This window comes from Zingiber officinale, chromosome 3B (genome assembly GCF_018446385.1).
Source record: "Zingiber officinale cultivar Zhangliang chromosome 3B, Zo_v1.1, whole genome shotgun sequence".
In the NCBI taxonomy this organism is placed as follows: Eukaryota; Viridiplantae; Streptophyta; class Magnoliopsida; order Zingiberales; family Zingiberaceae; genus Zingiber; species Zingiber officinale.
Genome location: NC_055991.1, coordinates 93,289,477 through 93,299,937, shown reverse-complemented (window position 1 = coordinate 93,299,937; position 10,461 = coordinate 93,289,477).

Below are 10,461 nucleotides of genomic sequence, written 5' to 3'. Positions count from 1 at the left end.
AGTGTCCAATCGATCGGTCGATCGATTGGAGTGTGTTGCGAGTGTGGGATGACTCCAATCGATCGGCTGATCGATTGGGAGCATTACTCACAAGCACAGAAGCTTTCCCAATCGATCGGGCGATCGATTGGGATCCACCAATCGATCGGTCGATCGATTGGGGAGGAGAAGCTCTTGCACGGACGCGAGAGCATAGAATGGGTTTGAATCGATCGGCCGATCGATTCAGATGGTCCCAATTGATCGGTCGATCAATTGGGAAGTGACCGTTGAGCAGGAAACGAGCAATGGATGGCTGGGATTGTGCAGATGTGACGTGGCAATCGATTGAGACTAATTTGGATTGATTGAGAGCACTGTATAAAGCCTGGGCGGAGCGTTTTATTCGCCAGAACTTTGCGTTCTTCCTACGATTTTTTGTGCGATCTTCACCGAGCTTCTTCCGATCTTCACCACCAGTTCTTGAAGGCTCTTGGGGTGCATCTCCAAGGTTCAAGAGGCAACCTACATCAGCAAGATCAAGCAAGGAGAGGTTTTATTTTATACACTTGTGTATTTCCTTTTTTGTTTGAGTGATTCTTGTTGTGAGGTGTTTGTGTAAGGCTTCTCCGCCTTCGGCTGCGATCGAGAAAGAGTGTTTCATAGTGGAGGTGTGTGCTCGGAGTGTGGATCCTTGGATTAGTCACCTCTTCTTTAGGTGGATACCAAGTAAATCCTTGAGTTAGCGTTGGTTGTGTTTGTATTAGTATTCCGCTGCATATTATCAAGATGAAGCAACCGACAAAGCGACGAGACGCTATTCCCCCCCCCCCCCCCCCTTGCGGGCACAAAGGTCCCAACGGTTATGACCCAAGGGGAGCTAATAGAAAAATAATTTTTCTTTGATATGCATGTTTGATTGATTTATTATTTTGTCTTACATGTTTAGTTTAAATTAATATTTAAATTAGAATAATTAGATAAAAACTTAGGTTTGATTGAGACTTGCTCAATTTAGTACCAGAGTGGGGTGAGATAATAGTATGTTAGGAAAGTTTAGTCTAAAAGTTAAGTAAGGTAAGACGTACTAAATTTAGTCTACTTAGCTATGTGGAACTAACCGAAGCTATATCGTCATATCCTATTGGATCGTGAAAGACGAGAGAGGGGGGAGTGAATCTCGTTCATTAAAATCTTTTCTTTTTGTATCAAACAATCAAACAGAGATAAGCAGCGGAATAAAAAGATAAGACTCGTTCGGTTTTACTTGGTTCGTAGCCCAGTTGACTACTACTCCAAGGCCTACGATCCTTGATTGCTTTCGTTGGACAATCCACTAAATGATTAAATCGTATAAGTAAGAATATAATATGCAAGATAATAAAGATACCGACAACAATGTATATAAGATGAAGAGTAGGTTGTTGGAAGCCTCCTGACATCGTGATAGTTGTAGCTTGCATGAGTAATAGTAGAGACATGAATGAGCGCAGCATGAATGATGAAATTCTTAAATCAGTACTCTGCTCAAATCCTGAAATCTTCTTTTATAGGCAATGTTCGGTCGACTGAAACCCTATTCGATTGACTAATCCTTTCGGTCGACTGATTCATCTATCGGTCGATTGAACAATGTACCTTTCCTTCTTTGCTTTGATACAATCCATTCAATCCCGTGATTTTCGTTGTTCGGTTGACTGATCAAGCTTATCAGTCAACCGAACCTCTGAATTTCCATTCCTATGAAAATTTCTATGAAGATTTGATTTAATTGTCTTGTTTCCTTTTATGGTTTGGTCGACTAATAAATTTTATCAATCGACTGATCATGCTGTGATACCAAGTTTATAAGCTTCATTCTGATCTTTCCCAGCCTAGCATGATCGATCAATTAAACCTTCCATTCGATCGACTGAACCCTTAGTTTACCCTAAACTTCATTTTATCTATAAAATAGAGTTAGTACAACAATAATAATAGTGTCTCTACAAAACAAAGTTAGACATATATATTAATGCATGAATAATACAATAAGGATAAGGATTGTCCTGATCTCAACTTAGAAACCTCCATTGGTTTCTTCATTAGCGCCTAAGGTGTTGTCCCTTCTGGGACACGACCTCACTGCACTCTCTCAAAGAGCTTACGTCAACTTACCTACTAAACATTGGGTCCTCTAGACTTGTTTGGATTTAGCTTCCCAACATCAGATCGACCTGGCAGGGCTTCCACTTGATTCAATATTGGGTTCTCTAAACCTATCGAATCCATTTGATAGATGTCAGATCCACTTGACACATCTAGACTTTATACCTAGGTTTCACGATTTGCTGAGACTTTCCTTGCCTAGTATCAAGTCCAACTGACCTACTAGGACTTTCCAAGTTAAGCATCTGCATACTTGATCAATTCATCAGATAATAACAAGACTTAACTTAAACCTTTTGACAACATCAAAACATAGATTTGATTATGGTACTCTATGCACCAACAAATTCTAAACTACTTAGACTAGGGTTTTTCAATAGGAAAGTTAAATATACAATTTTTTTTAAAAACTTTGTCTAGAAGTGGTCATTGCTATGATACTCAAGAAGACCCTTGTGGCTCGCCACAACCTAGAAACTAAGTTTTGAAATGTTTACTTAGCTAACCAATTGTTAAACTTGAATCTAACTCAAATATTAATCAATCCTTAAATTTCAAATTAAATCAATAAAGATAAATTTAATTAATTAATTCAATTAAAACTTAATTAACCAAATTTATTTAATTAATCTAACCTATTTAATTAATCTCCTTAATTAATAAATTTCAATTAATTTAACTTAATTATTTTAAATCAATTAAAACTAATTAATCAAACTCAATAAATTAATTAATCCAATTTATTCAACATAATTAATCAATCTAATTTATTCAACCTAATCAATTAATCTAATTTATTTAACCTAATTAGTTTAATTAAAACTAATCTAAAATTTACTTTTAATTAATTAATTCTAAACTAATTAATTAACTTAATTAATTCTAAACTAATTAATTAACTTAATTAATTCAAACTAGACTACATAATTCTACATTAATTAATTAGTAAAAAATCATTTAATTAATCTAATTAATTAATTAATTCAAACTAAACTTAATAATTAATTAATAAAAAATTCATTTAACTAATCAAAATTAATTCATTTAACACCCCCTCTTTCTTAGTTTAATGGGGTGGATCCTCTTTTATAGTGGATGAAAACGAACGTGCGACACGACCCGTGCCACTAGGCATGGGTGCCCGTGTCGTGCGAGGTAAGCTTCAGATTTGTAGGGCAGCCATGCCAAGGGGCACGGACACTTGTGGCATGGCGACTGAACTTGCCACGACCCATGTCGTTAGGCACGAATAGGCCATGGCAAGGAAGCAAAGCCTACCAGGGTCATGCCGCTAGTCACAGTCACTCGTGGTAAGGTAGCCGAACCTACCACGAGTCGTGCCACTAGGCATAACCTCTCGTAGCAAGGCAGCTGAACCTGCCACAGGCCATGCCACTAGTCACGATCGCCCGTGGCAGGGCAGAGCTTCTTTGGCTTGGACTTTTCACTCCCTACACTACAAGAAAAACGTCATTCAACAACACTCAAACGACAACAGTTTTATACCAAACCGTTGTCTTTTTGCCTTTTAACAACGGTTTTAACAAAAACTGTTGTCTTTTAGTAATTTTTTTGGCCTATGACAACGGTTTTTAAAAACCGTTGTCTATTTATGTTTTTTTGGGGATACAACAACGGTTTTTAAAGGGTACGACAACAGTTTTTTAAAACTGTTGTCTATGTGCGCTTTTTTGGGATTACGACAACGGTTTTTAAAAACCGTTGTCTATTAAGTGTTGTTAAATGCAATTGGTTTTTCTTTCGCCACTTTTTCTCCTTCGTCATTTGTCTGTTTTACGCCTTGTTTTTTTCTGTCTCTTTCCCAAAACCCTACTCTTCGCCGACTCCTCCTCACCGCCCTCTTCGTCGCCTCCCTCCTCACCACCCTCTTCATCGCCTTCTTCGCCGCCTCCCTCCTCACCGCCCTCTTCGCCTCCTCCCTCCTCACCACCCTCTTCGCTGCCTCCTTCCTCGCCGCCCTCTTCGTCGCCTCAACTTTCGGCCTCGCCACCTCCTCCTCGCGGCCTCTACTTTCAGCCATCTTCACCGCCTCCTCCTCCTCAAGCCTCGACCTTTCTCGTCGTCCTCCTCCTCCTACTCCTCGTCTTCCTCTTTCTCCTCTCTCTGGGTTTGATTCGCTTCGGAAATGGCGGCATCACTCCAGTCGGCAGTGTTCCTCTCAAATCGTATTGATCCACACAGGCGTCTCTTTGCATCCCCTGCGAGATCTCTTCCAGGTTTTTTTTCGTCTCTTTTACGAATCAGATAACTATTACTGATTTGGGATCTGAAGATATGACGATTGTTCCTTTGGCACTCAGGAACGAAAGGAAGCATCTCCGGTAGAATTCCTAATGTAAACTTGTTAGAGTCAGCGTAGAAGAAATTGGTGGCGTAAAAGGACATTTTGGACCGATAAATGCTATGGCTTTCAACCCTGATTGGAGAAGGTTTGAATTCCTGCTCAGCTTTAACGGAATAATCAATTCTCATTGGCCTTCTGAATGATCTAAAATTCAAAATAAATTTTTTCCACTGAAGTTTAAATTGATTTCTCAATTTTTTGATTGGCGTGTCTGCATTTCATTTATCCTAGCCCGCTGTATGTATTCTTGTATATTTTTTTTTTCATATTTTGTTTTATTCACGAAATAGTACTCTAAACACTTGATTTTCGATGTATAGCTGATGAAATTGGGTTTATTGTATTCTTAGTGGCTATAGAAAACGAGTAATCTTTCAGTAATTAATTACAAAATTTGCATATTGTATTGCTGTTCTCTTTTTCCCCCCTTTGGTTAGCACCTTTGATTATTGACCCAATGGTAACAGCATTCTGGTCATTGATTGGGATCAATTGAGATGTACGTTTTTGTTTCTGATTGAGCATCTAACCATGGACCAGTGCATTTGATAACCAAAGCACAAATGATTTTGTTAGTCTTTTTAATTGAAATATATAGGAAAAGTGGTGGTACATGTATAATTACCACTACAAGAAAATTGGGATTCTACAACACTTAAACGACAACGCTTTTTATAAAAAACGTTGTCTATTTTTTTTTAACAACGCTTTTAGTGAAAAGCGTTGTCTATTTCATTATTTTCTTATTAATAGACATCGCTTTTCTAAAAATCGTTGTCTATTAGTGATTTTTACTGGTCAAAGACAACGCTTCGTAAAAAGCGTTGTCTATTAGACTGATTTTTAGTGTCTACGACAACGTTTTATAAAAAGTGTTGTCTATGTTTAAAATCTCATCTAAATCTTGATTAATACAAACCGTTGGATCTAGGTAAGGAGTAGAAAATCCGAACCCTTCTCCCAACTTCTATCTTCCAATCGTTTTTTATCCCGAACCCTTCTCCCAACTCCTCATCTCACGCGGCTCCATCCAACTCCTCTCCGGCAAACTCCTCTCCGGCCTCCAGATCCGGGGCGTCGACGGACTCCTACATCGTCAAATGTTTATTACATCGTCGTCGTCTTAGATCGTTACCATGAGTGAGTATAAAGGGGGAGTCAAAGAGCTGCAAGAGCTTTTCCACCCTTCACATTCGCTTCACCGCCTTCACTGGTGAGTTACGCTGCAACTTCCTTCAATTCGTACGTAGAGAGATCTTAGAATCCTATGTGCGTTTGTGATTTTTGTGTTGTTAGGCGCGTGATGGCACGACATTTTCTCTCTTTCGCCTAGATTTTATTTCTTTTTGGTCGCTCGCGTGTCATGATTCTCGGTGGAGCTGTCAGTCCAATCTAATGTAGCAGGGAGATCAAGTGTTCGATGAAGTGCTATCATTAAAACACTTTCATAACTTCAAGATGTCAGCCTCGTGTATGAAATCAAATTCAGTCAATACGAAAAAGCATATCTTTAGCAAAGTTTGTGTTTATTGCGTGATCTTGTGTCGTGTTATCCATTCAATATCTTATTGTTCATTTGCTTTCCTTGTTTAGGATCAACACAACCTGACTTTCCGTACATGTGTGTGATTAAGTACTAATGGAGTTTTGCTCTTCTCCACTACATCATTGTCCTATGGCAAAAAGGTGGCTTTTCCTCTTGCATTATTATATCTACAGTTTGAACTTAACGGCCATCTAATTAGAGTTTATCAGACACTCTCTCATGCATTTACTCGTCTTCGAGTTATTATTTCTAAGCATCAAAACTCAAGCTAGCTGTCCTTTTTTTGTTCCACAAGTAAGCACACCTTACAATGCAGTTCCATTGAACTATCCAGTAGCTATATTGGTCATGTTGGTTGTTCGGATGGGAGTAACAATGCCTGATGATAATGCTATTAGAAAGAGATAAACTATATATGGATTTGCACAACAGCTACTTACTGAAACAACGATTTGTATTAATATTAGTGATCTGGTATGCTTTTCTTTTTTTCTTTTTTGAAAAAAAAAATGATTTTCAGGGCAGCAGCGGTGTCACTATCAAAAACACCAACCTGGCAAAAACACCAACCTGGCTTTGATCGTCGGAATATACGATGTCTCAAATTATTTGAAATAAACTATTTAAAATATGCAAAGTCAATATTGATTTTTTTTTCCTCATTAATGTTCACAGTTCACACAAGCAGAGTATTCTCGAGAAGAAATTGATGAGGTGCGATCGGAGTTGGCAGAATGTATACAAGATCATATTTATGAGTAGGTGCGTTCAAATTTATGTAAGTTCATTACCTTGTTTTAGCTAAGGTTTATATAGAAACCCTTCATTTTAGATTTTCTAATGACTCCATACAAATAAATTAGAAAGACGCACAGTTTAAGAACGGGAAAACTACCAAATGAGTTTCATGTTGAGCTACAAGTTTAGACATCATTATGTTTGCATTCCATGAAATCATTTGTTACTATCATATAACACATGCCTCAAATTGAGATTTTTCTTTGAAATAAATGTTATGAATGAGTTTATATATTTTGAATTATAGATATCATTGAGAGGGAGAATGAGTAAGATATCGAAGAGTTCATTTTGTAAACAACTATCCTTTATGCTCATTTACAATTTAGATGTATCACTATAATTTGATATTGAATGTATATGAATTAATTGTCAACACATGGATGAAATGATCATATATTCATAGATGCATCCTACACAAATGATTAGATAATATATTAAAAACAATAAAGGAATACTAACCTCCATAGGCATTAGGAAAACTACCACGTTTAAGTAATTTTTTTAATATTATGTAAATTTAAATTCTTAATTATTCATACTTACTGTCCTTTTTAATGTCTCTAACTTTGTTCTTCTACACATATTGACTATCCTTCCCCATAATTATTTCTTAACTATATCTCAATTTAAATTTAAGTGATTCCTTTTAACAAGTAAAAGATGATTTCGCTCATCCGAACTTTTCTTATTGTGAGCCTATAACAAGATAAAAGGAGATAAATTATGTACCGAGCGACCTCCTAAATTAAACTATTCCTCTTAAGAACATAGAAGACATAGTGAACTTTGTTGGATATATGTATGATAGTTTTTGAATTTTGAATTGGAGTTCCATATTTTTCAATTAGGAAAATATTGAATTGATCCCTTGTATTTTCTATGCTTCATCTTGTTTTTCCTCTGCATCCTGTTTTTTATGATCATTATGCCAGTTATAAGGTATTTCCTTTGGTACGGTTGCATGGATTGGCTATCAAATAACACAATACATTTATTTGTTATGAACATAACTGGTAAGTGGTATATGCTGCTTCCTGACTAGGTCCTAAAATCTCCTTTACCAAACCAATTACGACATTGGCACTCTATCCAGCTCATCTTGTTGCTGTATCATGGGTTTTGAAGACGTCTCCATATATATTACATTGATTTCATGTATCAGCTAAAGTTGACCCAAAAAGATGTCTGTTTACATTTAATTGCTAATATTTTTAAGTGAGATAGTTATTTCACTTTAATTGTCAGAGAGATAGCTATGTGCTTTATGTTATGAACCCTAGAGGAAACCTTGCCCATCTATCAAATCCTTCTAATGCATAAATGACATGCAGGTCCTTTGTTTTCTCAAGAGCTTTAGTTACATGTGCCAAGACACTGCTAATGAAGGTACCCACTCTAATCATTCAGCCACTTGGTTTCTTCATCATTTACTCTTTTATTGACTCTGAACTTACTATCCATTGGATTCCTTCAGAAAAACAGAAACACCTACTGCACATGTTTTGCTTTTCACTTCCCTCAAGTTGACTATAGATTGTCTGATTAATGAACTTCCATGATGATAAACTGTGCATCTTTGGCTATCAAAGGCCCTCCAAGTAGGAACACTCCAAGTAGCAAAGTTTCACATTTTGAACTCGTTTATTTTGATTTGAAATGTCTACAACTTTTACTAATGTTTGATGGTAAAATTTGGTGTTTGGTTCTTTATGCAACTTTTTGGAAGTTTATGTTCGGAAGTTTCTTATATGGGTTGCTCACCTTTTTGGTACCTCCATTTAGCCTTGTGTAGCGAAATCACTCGTTTCCCTTTGAACATAATTGAAGAAAATTTCATGAACGATGGTTGCTAGTCTTTTTTAATCCTCTCTTGGTTTTCCCAAAAAAACAACAAGGGAATTCAAGTCAGTTGATGGTTTGATACTCTGCTGCTGCAAATGAGAGCTTATAGGCTTCCATTTTCCAGCACTTGTTGCATCTGTGTTATGACTTGTAGGTACTGATTTGTTGAACCACTCGAGATACACACCAAGTTTAGAAGATCTTAAAAGTGCATATGTCATAATTGAAGCCATTGTGGAATCTGAAGTAAAAAAAAAATAGTTATTTTCATAACTTGATAGGATTTCAAAAGTTTATGCAATTTTAGCATCTAATACTAGTTCTCCAATGATTGTTCATCTAATATTGCTTGTGAGTATTCATTCATTCGTCTCCAATGATTGTTTTGTTTCTTTTGAGAGCCGTCAGTAATGCTCATGTATTGACTTGAAACATATTATTGCTACTTTTGTAGGTGGATACAGGACAGTCGAGATCAGTACACTAAGGAGCGTCTGGATTCAGTAATTGATCAGTACACTAAGCGTCTGGATTCAGTAACTACTGTACTGTTTTGAGTAAACAGATTGTTGGCTACTTCTTCAGTATTCAGTAGCTACTTCTTAGAAGTAAACAGATTGTAGCTGTTCAAAACAGATTTTTTTTGCCCTTTTGTTTTATATGTGAATATCACTATATACTTTGAAACAGAATTAGTGGTAATTTTGATATTTACTAGCTTCTCATGTAATTAAATACTAATATTACTTCAACGTCAGATTTCTATTATTTTGAAATCATTAACTGAGTTGATTATATGTAAAATTCGAATCTAGACATGGTAAAAGAAAAATAATAGTTTCGTAAATATAAAAATAATGATTTTTAAATAATTTTTTTTTATTTTTTTTCTTTAAAACGACAACGCTTTTAAAGCGTTGCAAAAAATGTTGTCTTTGTAAAAAAAACAACAACGCTTTTAAAGCGTTGCAAAAGCGTTGTCTTTTCTACCAAAAACAACGCTTTAAAAGCATTGCAAAATGTTGCCTTTGCATAAACCGACAACGCTTTTAAAGCGTTGCAAAAGCGTTGTCGTTGCTACAAACGACAACGCTTTAAAAGCGTTGTCGTTGAGCAGACTTTTAACAACAGTGCCTTTAACAACGCTTTTTCAGGCATAAAGACAACGCTTTAAAAGCGTTGTCTATTAGCTTTTTCTTGTAGTGTACATTCGGTTGGGATATTTTTTCCTTATAAATATTGATCATGTCTTAAGGTTAAAGAGATAGTACGCTGACTCTAATAGATGATTTATTGACTGGTGGAAGATTTCTTAAACTTAGAATGAAATTTTCTTAAACTTGTTAGATCCGATGGAAGGATCTCCGGTAGGCTCAGTGGAAGGAATTTGATCACAAATGCCGTTGCAGTTGAGTGTTGTTTCGTTCTTACTCGTCCTTGTAAATCGATACAATATGTCTCGTTATTTACTTACATTTCTGTCTCTTCTCTTGCATGGGTTAGACGAAGGCCGATACTCCTACAAGTTCCACCGACTCTAAACCTGGGTAAGTTTCTTCTCTTATGCAGTGCTGTTTCTTGACAATTGATTTTTTTTGGAAATTGCAAAGGATGTATCATGTTGAGTTGTTATTTTCTAAATTCATTTGTGGATTGGAAGAGACGTAGGACAGGGAGTTGTTACTCATTATAATCTTGGCCCAATCTGGAACATTGTGCTTATAATAGCATCCACTGTCTAGTGTTTCCATGTCCCTTTTCCTTGTTGAAACTTTTATCC